Below are 18,205 nucleotides of genomic sequence, written 5' to 3' on the forward strand. Positions count from 1 at the left end.
ATCCTCAACAAAACGGATCAGTTTGCATCCGTTTTGTCATCCGTTGGATCCGTTTTCTTGCGGATCCGTTTTTCCACACCTCCAAAATGGGATGCTCCCAAATATGATTCGCTCTTGGAAAATGCTCTCAAATGTGATTGGATGCTGGAAACTAGGGAGAAATATATCTAGGGTGTTGTGATACAATTTCTTTGAAAGGTTTTAGAGCTAGTGGCAGCGATGGAAGGAGTTAGTGCGAGTCTGGAAGGAGTTATTGCGAGTATTGACAGCTTCTGTGTGGAATTGGATCTTCACTTGAATCGGTTGGCAATTATTGCTATCGAGAGGGAGAAAAGAAGACTGCGAATCCTGCGTATGAGGAGACGGCGCCAGTGGATTCATCCCATTAATGCACAGAGGTTCACCCGTGGCGTTTTTTCCACACTGTACCTGGAATTGAGGGAGAATCCGGACAAGTTCTTCAACTACGTGCGCATGCGGATGGAATTCTTTGAGATATTGGTGGATCGTGTTGGAGAACAAATCCGGAGAAGGGACACCTACATGCGGTTTTCTATATCACCGGCGGAGCGTTTGATGGTGACCCTTCGGTAAGTTATCTACCTTTTAAAATGTTTCAGATTCTGCAGGCTTTTATTGTTATGTTATGGCTTGTAGTTTGTATTAATTTTACTTTTTTTCCCTTTTTTTAAGATTCCTGGCAACTGGAGAATCCTTCACCTCCCTCCATTTCCAGTTCCGGATTGGGATTTCCACTATTGCTGGAATTGTACAACAGACCTGCCGGGCATTATGGGATTCTCTACAGGAGGAATACATCCCAGAGCCAACACAGGAGAGTTGGCTGGAGATTGCAGAGAAGTTTCAAGAAATCTGCCAGTTTCCAAACTGCATCGGTGCCGTGGATGGCAAGCATATCAGGATTGTGAAACCCATGGGATCTGGTTCACAGTTTTACAACTATAAAAAATACTTTTCTATTGTGCTTATGGCCATTTCGGATGCAAACTGCAAATTCATTGCCGTGGACATTGATGCATACGGTCGTTCTAATGACTCTCAGGTGTTCAAGATTTCCACCATGGGCCGTCGCTTGTATGGAGACAATTTTAACTTCCCACCTCCAAGACCACTCCCTGGAACAACAGGCCCACCAATGCCTTTTGTGTGCGTTGGCGACGATGCTTTTCAACTTTCAAAACCTACTGAAGCCATATGGTAGTCGTGGATTAACACACCAGAAAAGAATCTATAACTATCGGTTAACCAGAGCGCGCAGAGTGGTGGAGTGCGCGTTTGGAATTTTAACTGCCAAATGGAGAGTACTGTTAACGGCCATGAAAATGAAAACAGAGACTGTGGATGAGGTGGTAAAGGCCTGTGTAATCCTGCACAATTTTGTCCTTTCAAAGGAACCAGTTTCCATCGATGAAAATGTGTATGAAACCACCTTGTGGGATTATGAGCAGCAAACTTTTTGGAGTACTGGTTCAGTGGCAAGAATTAGGGATACCTTTGCAGATTATTTTGTTACACCAGAGGGACAAGTGGACTGGCAAGATGACATGATATAATTTTCTTCATACCAATTGTGAGTAATTTTTTTTTTTTTTTTATCTGAAATTTTACCAAGTGTTTGCTTTGCACAAGCATTGTGTTTTACCATGTGATTTGGTTAGTTTTACACTTTGCAGTGTTACCAATTGTTGGGTACCAAGCGTAAAGTTACCAAGTGTTGTGTACCAAGCGTAAAGTTACCAAGTGTTGTGCACCAAGCGTTTTACACTTTGAAATGTTCACAAGTGTTGGTTATCAAATGTTGTGCTACCAAGTGTTTTTTTGTACCTTGTACACCACCGGTGTACTGTGAAATATTACCCAGTGTTGTGTGTTGTGTTAACAAGTGTTGTGTTACCAAGTGTTGTGTTTACCTTTTACACCACTGGTGTAATTTGAATAAAGAAGCAAAAAATAAACATCACAATAAAGTTTTTTGAAAAAAAACAGTTTATTTCTGACAATTTGTATTAACTGTATTTTTTTTTTTTTTTTTTTTTTTTTTTCACTTTTTTTGTAACTTTTTTTTGGTATATTACCTTTTTGGTAACTTTTTTTTGGTATAATATTACCTTTTTTAATTTTTTTGGTATATTACCTTTTTTTTAATTTTTTTTTTGGTATATTACAACAGAAAAATTACAAACTATGATAATGCTGGGTGGAGATAGTATTGGAGGGGGGGTTAACAGGGTTGACCACATCGAGGGGGGGGTAGGGGACTGGGGAGGGAGTTGGTGAGGACCAGAAGTGGAAGGGGGGTTTAACACATGTGGTTGGGACGGGAGTGGATGGACAGACGAGGTTTGTGGGTACATTGAAGGTGTATGTGGGGGTGGGTATGGCGAGGGCATTGGGGTATAATGCAATGGGGAAGGTAGGTACTGGGAAGAATGGAATGGGGAACTAGAGAAAGGAGAGGGAGTGGTAGGAGGAGGGACGGCTGTGTGATGGATGGTGGTGGAAGGATGGACGGGGGAAGGATGGACTGTGGAAGGATAGACAGGGGGAGGATGGACTGTGGAAGGATAGACAGGGGGAGGATGGACTGTGGAAGGATAGACAGGGGGAGGAAGAGATGCTTCAGCAAGCACTTCCACTAGAGCATTCTGACAGGCTTGCATCACACGCATCTGCTGGTGAGTACTTAAACCTTCCATTTGCCGGACAACAGATTGAAAAAAGGTATGTCTCGGTGTCTGGTTTGATTCTAAACTCATCTGTTCCATGTATCTTCTGAGTTCCATGATACTTTGATTGATCATGGTCAACCCAGAAGATAACCGTTGTCCATAAGTGTGGAAACCGTGTTGAACAGTTGAGTTTAGACTCAAACAGTCAGACAAGGTCAGCCTTTCCTGACTCCTCAGACGCTGCCGGCCAGAACCAAAAGTTGGTCGAGATGTTGCGGCAGTGTCTGAGGGGTGGGGAACAGGGAACAAGTCGTCACCAGCAGCTTCATGTGATGAAGTCTGCCCTGCTGCTCCAGTGCTGGTGGAGGGGATAGAGGGATCAGACAAGAGGGTAGGTACAGAGGGGTCGGATACCTCGATGTGGTCACCGGGGGCGGTCTCACTAGGGATCACTCCAGAGGGACGCAACTCTGATGCAGACTCCCGAGTGCTGCAGATGGTGCTAAAAAAAAAAAGAAGAAAAAAATGTATATTAAAAATATTGATATTTAATTTAAGTCTGCTGAAAAAAAAATTGGTTAAACATTTCTACTACAGGAATTGTTTGGGGAATATTTACCTTCTGCACGCCATTGTAGATCGCAGGAACGCCAGGGCTTTGTAGTTTTTGTTCTGGGGTCCCCGGCGTCCTCCCGACGATCCACTCGGGGTCTGAATCTTTGTTGTAGTCCCTCTTGAAGCGATCCCGGAGCGACCGCCACCGTGTGATAACCCTGTCACCTGTGAAGCAAAAAAAAAAAAGGTTTAGTATTCAACACTTCAAATGCTGGAAATATAAGTTACTGAAGTTGTAATACTTACGCACAAAATCCCTGGCCCTCGCATTGAGTTCCTCCCAGTTGTCAATAACTGAAGAACAGACTTCATCCCAGAGCCGTCGGGTGGTTGGTTGGTCGGCATGAAGACGGTTTGCCATGTTCCACAGCGGCTCCCGGATTTCCACCTCATGGATGAGGTCATCAGTATCAATAATGACACCCTCCTCCTGATGTCTGCGGGGAGCACGCTGTGAAACCTGTGAAGATAAAAAACAAAAAGCAAAAAATTACATTATATTCAAACACATGATGTTCATTTAAACAATTATCAAAATAGGGTTACTTACCGTTTGCCGACCACCAGAGGCATCACCTTCACGACCCTGGGATGTCCTGGGAGTCACTCTAGTGCGGGCACCGGATTCTGAAGACTGGGGGGGGAAAAAAAAAAAATGTTTGGATGGATGCATAGTTATGGTGTGTGCACTGTGATGAATGTTTGTGTTGGGTGTAGCATTATGTATCTGTGTATGTGCTAAACTTACAATCTGCGCACCCCCTCCGTGTGTCTCTCCACCCTGCACGTCTCCTCCTGGAAGCTCCTCTGAATCAGCTTCCTGTTAAAACATAATAGGATAGTGTTTTTAACCACAAAAAAATTATTTTAAATAAAAAAAAACAAATTTTTTTTTACCTCAGCTCGCTGATGATGTGAGGGGGAGCTTTCAGGAGAAGACATTACGGCTTGGGGCAGCTGTGTTGCTTCCTGAACTGATCTGCAAGTATAAACACACTTGTTAAGCTACTATACAAAGTATCATAATAAGCTTTCAGGCTTTTATACTTACAGGGAAAATGTTTGGCTGGCAGTCTCTGCTTCGGCCTGGCTGGCAGTCTCTGTTGCGGTCTGGCTGGCCCTCTCTGCTGCAGCCTGGCTGGCTCTCTCTGCTGCTGCTCTCTCTGCTGCGACCCTGCTGGTAGTGCTTGAAGTGATCTGCAAGTATAAAGACACTTGTTAAGCTACTATACAAAGGATCATAATAAGCTTTCAGGTCTTTATACATACAGGGAAACTAATGGTTGCCTGTACGCCGCGGTGTGGCTGTTCCTCTCTGCTGCGGTCAGGGTTGTTTCTGCTGCGGTCTGACCGGTCATGTCTGCTGCGTTGATCCCTGCTGCGGTCTGAATCTCTGCTACGGTTGGGCTGGCCGTGTCTGCCGGTATGGTGGCGCTTCATTGTGTGAACTGAAAGAAAATGATATGAAAGTTTAAAAAAAACCAAAAAAAAAACAAACCACATTTTGTATGTGTAATTCCCTGAAACTAATTATACGCAATTTTAAGTGTTTGCATGTCTACATTCCCTTATCTCAGAGTGTAACCAGTGATTGAAGGTGTGTAATATTTTGTGTAAACCTACTTTCTTTGTGTTTTGTAACTGAGTGTAACCAGTAATTGAAGGTGTGTAATTGCTGTGTATACCAGTTTGCATTCCCTGAAACTCTCACCGAGAGTGTAACCAGTGATTAAAGGTCTCACCGAGTGTAACCAGTGATTGAAGGCGTGTAGTGTGTAATTGCTGTGTATACCAGTGTTTGCATTCCCTGAAACTCTCAACAGCGTATGTAACCAGTGATTGAAGGTGTTTAATTTCTGTGTATACCCACTGTGTTTGCATGGTTTTGAATTCCCTGAAACTCAGTTGTGTATACCCATTTTTTCATGGTATGTTGCAATCTCACTTTTAACCACACTTGTATACCAGAACACTTCAATTACCTTTATGGTAACTTAATTTTACCTTTTTTAAAATGATACAAAGGAGATTTTTTCAAAACAATTTATTTATTTATTTTTTTATTATTTTTTTTTTTCCAAAAAATAGGAGCTACTCTGCTCTTTATTTTAAATACCACAATACATGAAAAATAAAAAAACGCAAACACGCATAACACACAGCCAGGCTACACACTCCAGGTGTCTTGCAGGTGGAAGATTTGCAGCGGAGTTTGAAATTCTATCAGTCAGGCTGGTGTTTGATGTCTGGTTTGGTTTCTTCAGTGTGGCTGTTGCCAGATGTCTGGGCCCAAACCACATACAATACCATTTAGGCCGGTTTCACATTTGCACTTTATAGCGCAGCGATGGCCTGCACACATCCGCCACTAGTCCCCGCCTACTACCGCACATGAACGCTTGCGATCTGCGCACCCTGTCTTTATCATAGGGTGCGCAGATGGTGCGCTGGCAGGATTTTACAGTGTGCTGCGCACTTTTGAAGGTGTGCCGTGCGCGCCAAAATGCAACATGCTGCGTTTGGCGCACAAGGGCACACCTTCAAAAGTGCGCAGCACACGGTAAAATCCTGCCAGCGCACCATCTGCGCACCCTATGATAAAGATAGGGTGCGCAGATCGCAAGCATTCATGTGCGGTAGTAGGCGGGGATTTGTGGCGGACGTGTGCAGGAAATAGCTGTGCTATAAAGTGCAAATGTGAAATCGGCCTAAATGGTATTGAATGTGGTGTTATTGGGCCCAGACATCTACATCAAACACCAGCCTGACTGATACAGTCAGGCTGGTGTTTGATGTAGATGTCTGGGCCCAATAACACCACATACAATACCATTTAGGCCGGTTTCACATTTGCACTTTATAGCACAGCTATTTCCTGCACACGTCCGCCACTAATCCCCACCTACTAGCGCACATGAACGCTTGCGATCTGCGCACCCCATACTAAAGATAGGGTGTGCAGATCGCAAGCGTCCATGTGTGCTAGTAGGCGGTGATGACCAGATGGGACGGGGATTAGTGGCGGACGTGTGCAGGTTATCACTGCGCTATAAAGTGCAAATATGAAACCAGCCTTACACCACACAATCACAGCAAGAAATACAATATTAAAGTTGTATGAAAATAACATGCAGTACACATGCAACAGAAAAAAAAATTGAAAAAAAAAAAAAAAAAAAATGCAAAACACACACACACACACACACACACACACACACACACACGCTCCAGGGGTCTTGCAGGTGGTAGACTTGCAGCTGTGCAGACAGGTTTTATAGCTCTATTTGAATCTTCTGTCAGGCAGGCTGGAGTCTGATATCTTGCTTGGAGTATTCAGTGTTGCTGGTGCCGGATTGTCTGGGCCCAATTACACCACATACCATACACCACTCAATCGCAGCAATCACAGCATAAAAAATACAATATAATTACAGTTTTATGAAAATAAAAAGCAGTACACATGCAACAGAAAAAAAATAAAAAAATAAAAATGCACACACAGGCCACACACATACACACACACGCTCCAGGGGTCTTGCAGGTGGTAGACTTGCAGCTGGGCAGACAGGTTTTATAGCTCTAGTTGAATTCTCTGTCAGGCAGGCTGGAGTCGGATATCTTGCTTGGAGTATTCAGTGTTGCTGGTGCCGGATTGTCTGGGCCCAATTACACCACATACCATACACCACTCAATCGCAGCAATCACAGCATAAAAAATACAATATAATTACAGTTGTATGAAAATAAAATGCAGTACACAAGCAACAGAAAAAAAAAATATAAAAAAAAAAACAGACATGCAACACTCGCAGACCACACACACACACACAGGCTACACACTTGCAGGCCATACACAGAAATGTCATAGGTATACTCACACTTGGTAAAGCTGGTACTGGCAGGCCTCTTGATAGCTGTGGCTGCAGGCTTGGTGGGTGTCTGGCAGGCTGGGTGGTCTGGCAGGCTTGGTGGCTGTCTTGCAGGCTTGGTGGTGGTCTGGCTGGCTTGCTGTCTGGCTGCTACTGCATGTCTGGGCCCAATTAGCCCATCTTATATAGTTTTGGGACTGTCTGGAAAAGTATCTTTTTTTCTGGGCATGCGCAGTGCGATTTTGCGGATCCTGCCGGCGGATTCCGCAAAATCGCGGATCCGCCGCCCATAGGGCCCCATTCTACCGCATGGCTGATGACTGCGGATCCGCCGTCATCCGCCATTTTGACGGCGAAAAAAAACGTTACATGCTCCGTCCCCCTCAGACAGAATCCGCAAAGAATTTTGCGGATCCGCCGAATATCGGACGCAACGGACGACCATCCGTCAAAATCCGCCACTAATGTATCCCAATGGGGAAATTGGCGGATCCGCAACAAGAAAAAGCGGATCCGCCATTTTCAAATTTTGGCGGATTTTGACTGATGGCAAAAAACTGAAGTGTGAAAGAGGCCTTAGACGGCATAACGCGGTGTAACGTAGTTCGTTAACGCTGCCATTGCCCTCCATTGTCGGGCGCATCGCGACGCACGCTGTAAAGTGGCACGTGTTCGCGATGTGCCGTCATTCAGTGAAGGAGCCTCAGACGCGGGCTGCAGTGTCTGAGGCTCCGTCACCGCAAGCGCAGATGGAGCATCTGCGCTAGCAGTATAGCATAACACATATCGCGTTATGCTATAGCGTTAACGCAGCCCGTCAACGCTATGCGTTGAACGTGCAGTGTTAACACAATATGAATCTGGCCTTAGCCATCAGGAATCATTCACACACAGGAGATGGACACAAATATTTCTCCATCTTCTTCATTCTGTCAATGCTTGGAAATCGGACTGTACTCAGATGTTATCCAAGTGCAGTCTGAGGCTCCCATACACTCATTTACTTGTATGGCCGAGTTTGATCCAAATACCAGATGAAACTCGGGCATGTAGTTTTTTTTTTTTTTTCGAAAAGTCTGTGTCTGAGGAAAAAATCGGACATGGGAAAAGCCCTATAGACTAACATTGGTCTTAGCGCGAGCTGATGTTTTGTCGGATCACACTCAGACCAAAAATATGCTCTTCTGCATCTGCCCTTATACTGACAGGTTTAATGCATTGCAATATATAAGTACTGTCAAACAACCCAGCTGCATAATTGGTATTATGGATGCACAGTAAAAACCAGCCAAACACCTATTACTTACTCCCAATACAATTGAAAATACCAGAGAACAAGGAGTTTGCGGTAAAAAATTACTGAAAAATATTTATTGAGGACACAATATATTGTAAAAGCCCACGGATATTACAAAGACATGATACTTGTTTCCAGGAACGTCCCAAAGTACGGGGGTATCACCCTCAGACAAATGTACCTAACCGCTCATGTTTATGGATTCATAACGCCAGAATTTTAAACACCAAATATAAGGGCTTCCATAACACATGGTGCAGTACCAGGTAATGACGCTCCATATGATGCCTATAGTACAAAGTATGCATAAAAAAAGTGATTTAGGGTAAAGAAACAAGGGCAGGAAGAGCTTACCAAGTGTTGAAGGGTTAAGGCTAGTTTCACACTAGCGTTTTTCTGCTCTGCGTTTGGTGCACACATCAAACGTGTGACAAAAACGCATACACACGTTTGTAAACGCTGCTTTTTTTTGTCGCATCATCGTGCGCGTTAAGCCAAAAAAAAACAGCGTTTGTATGCGTTTTCAAGCGTTTTCCATGGGTTTGCGTTTTTTATGCGCATGGTGTCACATCACAGGAGGAAAAATCCTTGACCAGTTAGTGCAACAGACTTCACCAATTGGACAGCACTGGGCGTGTGTTATGGGAATTTTTTATATAGACCCTGTTTTCAGCTTAATTCTTCACATTTGCTTGCTTTTTATCGTGACGACATGGATCTGCGCTGGAAGAGTTTTTACTTCAACTTGGATCTGGACATTAGGATGGTTCAGGCATATGCAGTTGCTTGCCATGAACAAAGGGAGAGAGAGACAGCGAAGACGGCAACGGCGGCGTTTGTGGATACATCCGATTGTTGAACTCCGTGAGAGCTGTGGAGCGTACCACACCCTCTACAGCGAGCTACAGGCAAACCCAGATAACTTTATGGACTATACACGGATGTCCCAACAAAGCTTCATGTATTTGCTTGGCCGTGTCTAAGATGTCATCCGGAGACAGGACATACAGCTCCGTCGTGCGATTCCTCCCGAGGAACGGCTCCTGGTCACATTACGGTACGTAGTATTTCAAAACCAATGCCTGCATAATTTTATTTGTTCTCAGATGTACTATTCCAAAGCTGGCAGAATTCTTGTTCTGCCATGTACTTAACCAAAGGCTGCAGCATTATTTTTATGCCATTTGTAACGAAAAGGCTGCTTTTTTTTATGCTTTTTTTTTTAAATTTTGGTTTTTGGTGTGGTAATAATCCATATACACAAATATTAATTTTTGTTGTTTCTTTGTTTCACAGATTCCTGGCTACTGGAGAGACCCTCTCTTCACTGCACTTCCAGTACCAGCTTGGAATATCCACCTTGTCTGAAATAGTTGCGGACACCTGCCAGGCTTTGTGGGATGTTCTCTGTCCCGAATTTCTGCCCCTGCCCACCTTGGAAAAGTGGATTGAAAATGCAGAAAGATTCTGGACAGTCTGCAATTTCCCTAACTGTTTGGGTGCGGTGCATGGGAAACACATCCGGATTATAAAACCCAAAAGAACTGGATCAGAGTATGATAACTATAAAAAGTACTTCTCTACAGTACTCATAACCATTTCTGATGCAGACTGTAAGTTTGTTGCAGTGGACATTGGGGCATTTGGCCGTGGGAATGACTCCCAGACTTTTAAGAACTCTGACATGGGCCAGAGGTTGTATAATAATAATAATAATAAATAATAAATTTTATTTTTATAGCGCCGACATATTCCGCAGCACTTTACATTTCAGAGGGGATTTGTACAGACAATAGACATTACAGCATAACAATAATCACATACAGTAGATTATAGCAAATACCAAGAGGAAAGAGGGCCCTGCTCGCAAGCTTACAGTCTATGAGGAAAGAGGTAGACACGAAAGGTGGGTGGATGGCAACCAGTTCAATTTCCCCATGCCACGGCCTCTTCCCAACACCGAAGGTCCGCCACAGTCCTTTGTAATGGTTGGGGATGAGGCATTCCAGATGTGCCAAAACCTCCTCAAACCCTACGCCAGCCGGAAATTGGACCACACCAAAAGAATTTTTAATTACAGGATGAGCAGGGAAAGAAGAACTGTAGAGTGTGCCTTTGGTATACTTGTCTCCAGATGGCGCATTCTCAGCACAGCCATTAATCTGAAACTGGAAACAGTGGATGAGGTGGTGAAGACCTGTGTGGTTCTACACAATTTTGTCATGGTTAGAGAGCACCCGAACTTTGAACTCCTAACCCCTTGCCTGAATTTAATCAGCACCCTCTCAGGTCATCCGTTGAAATAGGCCAACTTAGGGACCAATTTGCGGCCTACTTCAACTCAGATGTAGGACGGGTGGCCTGGCAAGAGCAAATGGTGTAACCAAGTTTACTTTTGTGTGTATGTTAATAAAAAAAACTTGTGTTGATACCTGTACCGAGTGCACTCTGTCTTTTTACACTTCAATACAATAATCAACTGGCCAGGTGTAATAGTGAATTCACGATGCTGGGTTTTGTGCATCATGAATTTGCTAGTACTCCTGACCAGGTGACTATACATACGCACAACTTGTATGATCTTTTTTATCTTTACACTTTAAGTTCAATGTGATGCGACGGTGGAGATAATACAACTAATATTTGTGTCACCTGTCAGGATGTAAAAAAATCTTTATTTTGGAATGCAGCATCATCCCTAAGTATTTATCATACAGAACGCTTTGACTATCGATATTATTTCTATTATCACTGTGGCCAGTTTGAACTCAAGACTGTATACATAATAAAGTTGATACAACTTCTAGAATACCCAGGCCTGGTGTCATGCTGAAGTTAGGATGCCTAAAGTAACGAATCCAGACTTCATAAGGTTATCACACATTGTCAGGATTATACACATAAGAGGTAAACTGCAGCATCGCTACAGTCTGATAGAAATATATGCAGACTGAAGCAACACTGCAGGTTAAAACTCGTGTATTCACCTGGCCAGGTGTGATAGTTATGATACAAGGCCAGGGTATTGCTTATGGGGTGTATTTTCCACATCATCTCCTCAGTTTTTCAACACACACACTGAATAGAGGGTGAGGGTAATTACAACGTCTACCTAGAATAACTTTGGATTGTATCCAAAAAAGTTAAATGATGTTAACACACCATAGTCAATTAACTGTTTAGGATACAAGCCAAGGTAACAATAGATAGGCCTTGCACTCAACACCATCCTCTATTCAGTGTGTGCTATATTACCTGACTGAAGAGACTGTTGTGGAAAATATAAGTCATATTTTGACTACACATATCTCCAATATTGACACGCGAAACATGTGTCAGTAATGGAGCTATGTGTTGACAAAAACGCAAAATGTATCGCGCAGTGTGTGTACGGCGCAGTGTTTGTAGGCGGCGAAAGACACATTAAACAAACCTTTTTCTGAACAATAAAAATTGCACATTTATTTTTTTGGAAAAAAAAGATTATTTTCCTTTTGAAGGATGTTTGGGGGAAGAGTGGGATACTTTGGGGGTGTGGAGAGACGAGGAACGGCTGGAAATGGAGGAAGGGGTTCTAGGTGAAGGGGCTACTAAATTACGGGGGGAAGGGAGCTCAGCCATGGAAATGGAGGCAGGTTGAGAAACATTGGAAGGAGAGGGGGGACTGACTAACAAAGTCTTTTGTTTCTTCTTCTTTGGGACAGGAGTCACCTGCCTGTGCCGACTACCACCGTGTGACCGCCTTACATTGGATGACCGCCTAGAGATGGTGGATCGTGTCTGTGAAGAATAAAATACGGAATGTGGGTCTCCCCTAGGCTGCTCGGTGGTGGCGCTGGCGGTGCTCCTTGAAGGAGAAATTGAGGTGTTGGTGCTCATCGAAGGAGAAGTGTGCACGGTGCTTCTGGTGGGAGAAGTGGTGGCAGTGCTCCTATCAGGCGAAGTGGTGGCGGTGCTCTTCTCATGAGGAGTGGTGGCGGTGCTATGAGGAGGCGAAGCGGTGGTGGTGCACCTCTGAAGAGTAGTGGTGGTGGTGCTCCTATGAGGAGATGTGGTGGTCCTCTGAAGAGGGGTGGTGGCGGTGCTCCGATGAGGAGAAGAGGTGGCGGTGCTCCTCTGATGATGAGTACTGGAGGTGCTCCTTGAATGATGAGGAGTTGTGGCGGTGCGCTTGTGGTGCGCCAAGATGAGGTAACGGTGGCAGTACTGCTGCTCCAGACAGGAGCAGCGCTTGACATGGTGGTGGAGTGTCCAGCAGCACTCGGCATTGGTGTTTTTATAGTGGTGTCCGGCTTGGCTAGGAATGCATGTGGCCGTGCAGTGATATGCAGCAGAAGTCGGTACTGTGGTGAAGCGAGTCAGTGGTGGCACAGGTGGGAATGACAACACTGACTGCTGCACACACTGATTCTGCTGCATAGCCTGCAAGAAAGCAGTGTTGCAGGCGTGTAACACATTCAGCTGTTGCTCAGGACTAAGGTGATCCGCCGTGCCCTGTTCAATTTTACTAAAGAAATGGTGCGCTGGTCTATTGAGGTCGGCCTCCAGCCGTTCAAGGCGCTGGTCGGAAGAGTGGATGAGGTGTTCCATGTGGTTAAAACCACGTTCCATTAGTGAAAAACCACTTTCCACTCTTTCGGACAGCGTCTTGAGGCTGGCATGAAAGGCCTCGCTCAAGTGCATGAACTCGGGCAAGACAGGCCTGTCAGAGGCCCTCTGCCGATGGCGGGTAGTGCCCGCATAACCAGTGGCAGAGACCTGGGACAGGGGAACACCTGATTGACCAGCTTCCTGGTCACCAGCTCTCTGTGTTGCTGACCTGCAACTTGCTTCCTGGCTGTTGGATGGCTGGGACGGGTCTGAGGTCGATCGATGAAGAACCGCTCCAGGGACAAGTTGCAGGGTGCTGCTCCAGGTGCTGTGGAAACAAAAGTAAAACATTGGTATCATGCATTTACAAGAAGGATCAGCTGTGGAATATCAAAGCACCGATTACATTCAATTAAAACAAAAAAACAAAAATTATACTTACGCTCTGGTGGCAAGGACTGGTCGTAGGAATTCCAACGCATGATGATAGCGGTACTTTGTTCTGGTCCTTGCCGCTGAACCACTGCGAACCTGTCCCTCAGCACGAACATCAGTGTTGAAGCGGTCCTTCATCGAGCGCCAACGAGTGCAGACTTTGTTCACTGTTGAAAATTATACAATGCACTGATGGCAACATCTGTATCATCACACACACCTGAGTGACCTTGTCAATGCGGCATCCAAAAATAATTCAATACACAATGCATTCACTGTAGCTCCTGAGGACACTTGTGTGTTTACTGCAAGAATATGTCTTGCACTAAACACACAAGTATCATCAGGACCAAGAGTCAATGCAGCATCACACAACAGAGAAATACTTACTAAACGCTTTTTTAAAGCTGCAGAGGCGCTGTCCCAGCCCTCCGTCAACACTGCGGCCACCTCATTCCAGAGCTGCTGGGTCACCACAATGTCTTTGTACTGCTGGTCACGGCTGTCCCACAACGGGACACGCTCCTGGACAAGGTTGATCAGGTGCTCATTGTCAATATACAGGTCTTCATCCCGTTGTGGAACCTAGAAAAGAAATACATTTATAATCTTGGAATTTGTGGAGAATGATATAGATAAAAAAGAAGAAAGAGAGAAAAACAGGACAGAAAAACAGGAATAGAAAAAATAATTATAAAAAAAGGTAGAATGGATACTTACAATTGCGTCTCCTCACCTCAGCTTGTGTACGCTGCTCCGGCTGTTCCCGCTCACTTGCCTGGTCTGATGCTGAGGTCTGTAAAAGAACAGAAATAATTACCCATTTGTAGAGGCAGGTATACATACACAAAGGCAGCAAAATACTCACCTCACGCTCTGCTTCTTCCAATTCTTCCCTTGGAGGAGAATATTCGGACCCAAAAGACATGCTGGGAAAATAAAAATAAAAAAATTAGTACATTATATATTTTAAAGGACAGGCTCACATAAATTGATTTTAGAATACTCACATTATAGCTGCTGTGTTCTCCAAAGTAGTGGATGGCCTCTGGCTGGGTTACTGTTGTGTTTTCTTGTCTTCTTTCTCTGGCAGTCTGTCTGGAGAGTAATGATGTGGCACTACAGACCCCTTCTTTTATCTACTTTCCTCCAAAACAATGTTGCTTGTTTAGGGGGTGGATTAAACAAGTGTCTAGACATTGTTTACTCTGAAATCGCGCATGCTCACAAAGCGCTGACATGCGCACTACACAGCGCACGTCAGCGACCACATAGACTCTAATGCTATTTTTTTTCCGCATTGCATGCATTGACGCGCGCATGCGATTTTTTAACGACGTTGGGTGGAACAAAAAATGCAACATGTAGCATCCAGCGCGTCTGATCGCACACCCGGAAAATGCGCAGCGCACTGAAACACTAAGGCACGCGTGCAATCGCCGGACACTGCGCCCACCATTTTAAAGATAGGGGACAATTGCGCGTGCGACCGATAGCGCACGATGCGCTGCGTGATAAAACGCAAGTGAGAAACCAGCCTTTCTCAACTAAGCAACAATGTGTTGTCCGCAACCACATAGTGCAATGAAATTCACAATTATCATACTGATAGAGATTCAGGTGGTTTCAAGTTAGTGAGGAAAATTGGAACAGCTATTATACAGAAAGTCTATCACCTTATAAATGACCTAATAGCTGTGGTTACAACCATTGTCTCTCTGATTCTAATACAGTGAATGTCACCCCCTTTCCGGTTCAGGGATTTTTCTCACACACTAAAATCAACAATATAGCCATACCCTGAAACAGAATTATCATATATGAGATCTTCACAAAGACCATCGTTATAAAATAATGAATCTCCTTCAACAAAATAGCTAGTTTAAGGACCTAACACTATATGTGGTTTAACATCGCACATACCTTATATATTATTTAAATTAATAAAAGTTACATTTTATACAAAGGATCTTTAGCTAGGAATTGTTTGCCTCAGGCAATTTGTAAATAGTGAAACAATCCCAATTTGTAAATAATGGTATTAATATCCTATGCTGATCGCGTGAACATTATTGTTGTTAATTAACTCAGTTCAACTCAATGACGTCAGCATGAGCGCCGAACTCTGATGACCTTTCTGACGGCATTGCGAACGTGAGAACTTTCTCACGCTCACAGTGAGGTTAAGGGCGGTCTCACATGTCCAGATAATTCTGGTACCGGAGCTATCCGTGTGGATACGTGGTACCTCCGTGTGGCAACTGTGTGCAGCACGTGTGCCGCATCAGGACCACATGAACGGTCACCGGGGAAGAAGTGCTACAGTAAAGCGCTGTTCCCCTACGGCTGGTGCGGAACGCCACTGTCATTCTTCTTTCCTGCTCTGCCGGCAACAGCGAGCAGGAGAGAAGAATGAATGAAAACCCGACGTGGGGCCCCCCCCCAGTTTGTGAACCAACCCGGCAAAACTCACAGCTGGGGGCTGCTATTCTCAGGCTGGTAAGAGGCCATTGATCTTGGTCATAAACTTGTAAATAACAAATGAAAGAATAAAGTTACATTAAAACCAAGCACACCATTGTTTTTCTTGTGAAATTTTCAATGAGTTTGATGTGTCACATGACCCTCTTCCCATTGGAAAAAAAATAAAATTGGATCCAAAATGTCCGACTTCAAAATAGCCGCCATGGTCACCACCCATCTTGAAAAGTTTCCCCCCTTCCATATACTAATGTGCCACAAACATGAAGTTGATATCACCAACCATTCCCATTTTATTTAGGTGTATCCATATAAATAGCCCATCCTGTATATCTACTTAGACAACTCCTTCTCATTCCTCATGTTTGGCCCCGTTAAAATAAAGACACCTATATTCACTTATGGCGTTGGCACTCTCGTTCCTGGGGCTCACATGAGGTTCTTATGACATGCCAGCAATCGGACTGCATTCGGACCAATGTTATTCTATCTTCATTTGTGTTTTTTTTTCCAGATCGGATCACGATCGGACTGGAAAAAAAATCGCAGCATGCTGCAATTGTAATTGGAAATCAGACTGCATCCCGCAATAGAAGTCAATGGGTGCAAGAAAAAAAAACCGCACAGCACTCATACCATGGGAGTACTGTCCGATTTTTACACACCTATCTCCTTTGAAAAGCCGGCAATTCATCTGCCGCGTACAGTAAAATCACAGCGTGAAAGGATAGAATAGACAGATATATAGACATCAGTGACATACATATATATGTATGTATATATATATTACATAGGTAGAAGAAAAGCTGGTAATTCAGCAGCCACGTACTGTAAAATCACAGCAGGAGCCCACAGGATAAAATAGGTGGATTACATACAGTATACCATATTTTACTCATTATAAAATGCACTTTTTTCCCCCCAAATTTGTGGGGGAAATGGGGGTGCATCTTATAATGCGCATATACCTTACCGGTAACATTGCTGCAGGATGGGATAAGGGGGTGCCCACTGCTGCTGCCCGGGGTGTCTGCCGCTGCTGCCCGGGGTTTCTATCGCGTATATGTGTATATATATATATATATATATATATATATATATACAGTTGTGGCCAAAAGTATTGACACCCCTGCAATTCTGTCAGATAATACTCAGTTTCTTCCTGAAAATGATTGCAAACACAAATTCTTTGGTATTATTATCTTCATTTAATTTGTCTTAAATGAAAAACAAAAAGAATTGTCCTAAAGCCAAATTGGATATAATTCCACACCAAACATAAAAAAGAGGGTGGACAAAAGTATTGGCACTTTTCGAAAAATCATGTGATGCTTCTCTAATTTGTGTAATTAACAGCACCTGTAACTTACCTGTGGCACCTAACAGGTGTTGGCAATAACTAAATCACACTTGCAGCCAGTTGACATGGATTAAAGTTGACTCAACCTCTGTCCTGTGTCCTTGTGTGTACCACATTGAGCATGGAGAAAAGAAAGAAGACCAAAGAACTGTCTGAGGACTTGAGAAACCAAATTGTGAGGAAGCATGAGCAATCTCAAGGCTACAAGTCCATCTCCAAAGACCTGAATGTTCCTGTGTCTACTGTGCGCAGTGTCATCAAGAAGTTTAAAGCCCATGGCACTGTGGCTAACCTCCCTAGATGTGGAAAAGAAAAATTGACAAGAGATTTCAACGCAAGATTGTGCGGATGTTGGATAAAGAACCTCGACTAACATCCAAACAAGTTCAAGCTGCCCTGCAGTCCGAGGGTACAACAGTGTCAACCCGTACTATCCGTCGGCATCTGAATGAAAGGGGACTGTATGGTAGGAGACCCAGGAAGACCCCACTTCTTACCCCGAGACATAAAAAAGCCAGGCCGGAGTTTGCCAAAACTTACCTGAAAAAGCCTAAAACGTTTTGGAAGAATGTTCTCTGGTCAGATGAGACAAAAGTATAGCTTTTTGGGCAAAGGCATCAACATAGAGTTTACAGGAGAAAAAAAGAGGCATTCAAAGAAAAGAACAGGGTCCCTACAGTCAAACATGGCGGAGGTTCCCTGATGTTTTGGGGTTGCTTTGCTGCCACTGGCACTGGACTGCTTGACCGTGTGCATGGCATTATGAAGTCAGAAGACTACCAACAAATTTTGCAGCATAATGAAGGGCCCAGTGTGAGAAAGCTGGGTCTCCCTCAGAGGTCATGGGTCTTCCAGCAGGACAATGACC

At 44.1% G+C, this 18,205-nt stretch overlaps 1 protein-coding gene and 1 long non-coding RNA gene across 2 annotated transcripts in view; one reads left to right on the top strand and one right to left on the bottom strand.

The window, feature by feature from the left end:
* Nucleotides 1-18,205, top strand: part of RNF212B (ring finger protein 212B) — a 585,489-nt gene that overhangs the window by 91,295 nt on the left and 475,989 nt on the right. The gene's annotated exons all lie outside the window — the stretch shown is intronic.
* Nucleotides 4,261-7,470, bottom strand: LOC141089237 (uncharacterized). The gene is made up of 3 exons (XR_012232218.1): nt 7,184-7,470; nt 4,575-4,753; nt 4,261-4,502 (listed from the first exon to the last, which is right to left on the bottom strand). It is a non-coding gene; the product is annotated as an uncharacterized lncRNA (long non-coding RNA).

Source organism: Dendrobates tinctorius, unplaced genomic scaffold, assembly GCF_039654945.1.
Source record: "Dendrobates tinctorius isolate UK_male_01 unplaced genomic scaffold, ASM3965494v1 ptg000044l, whole genome shotgun sequence".
Classification (NCBI taxonomy): domain Eukaryota; kingdom Metazoa; phylum Chordata; class Amphibia; order Anura; family Dendrobatidae; genus Dendrobates; species Dendrobates tinctorius.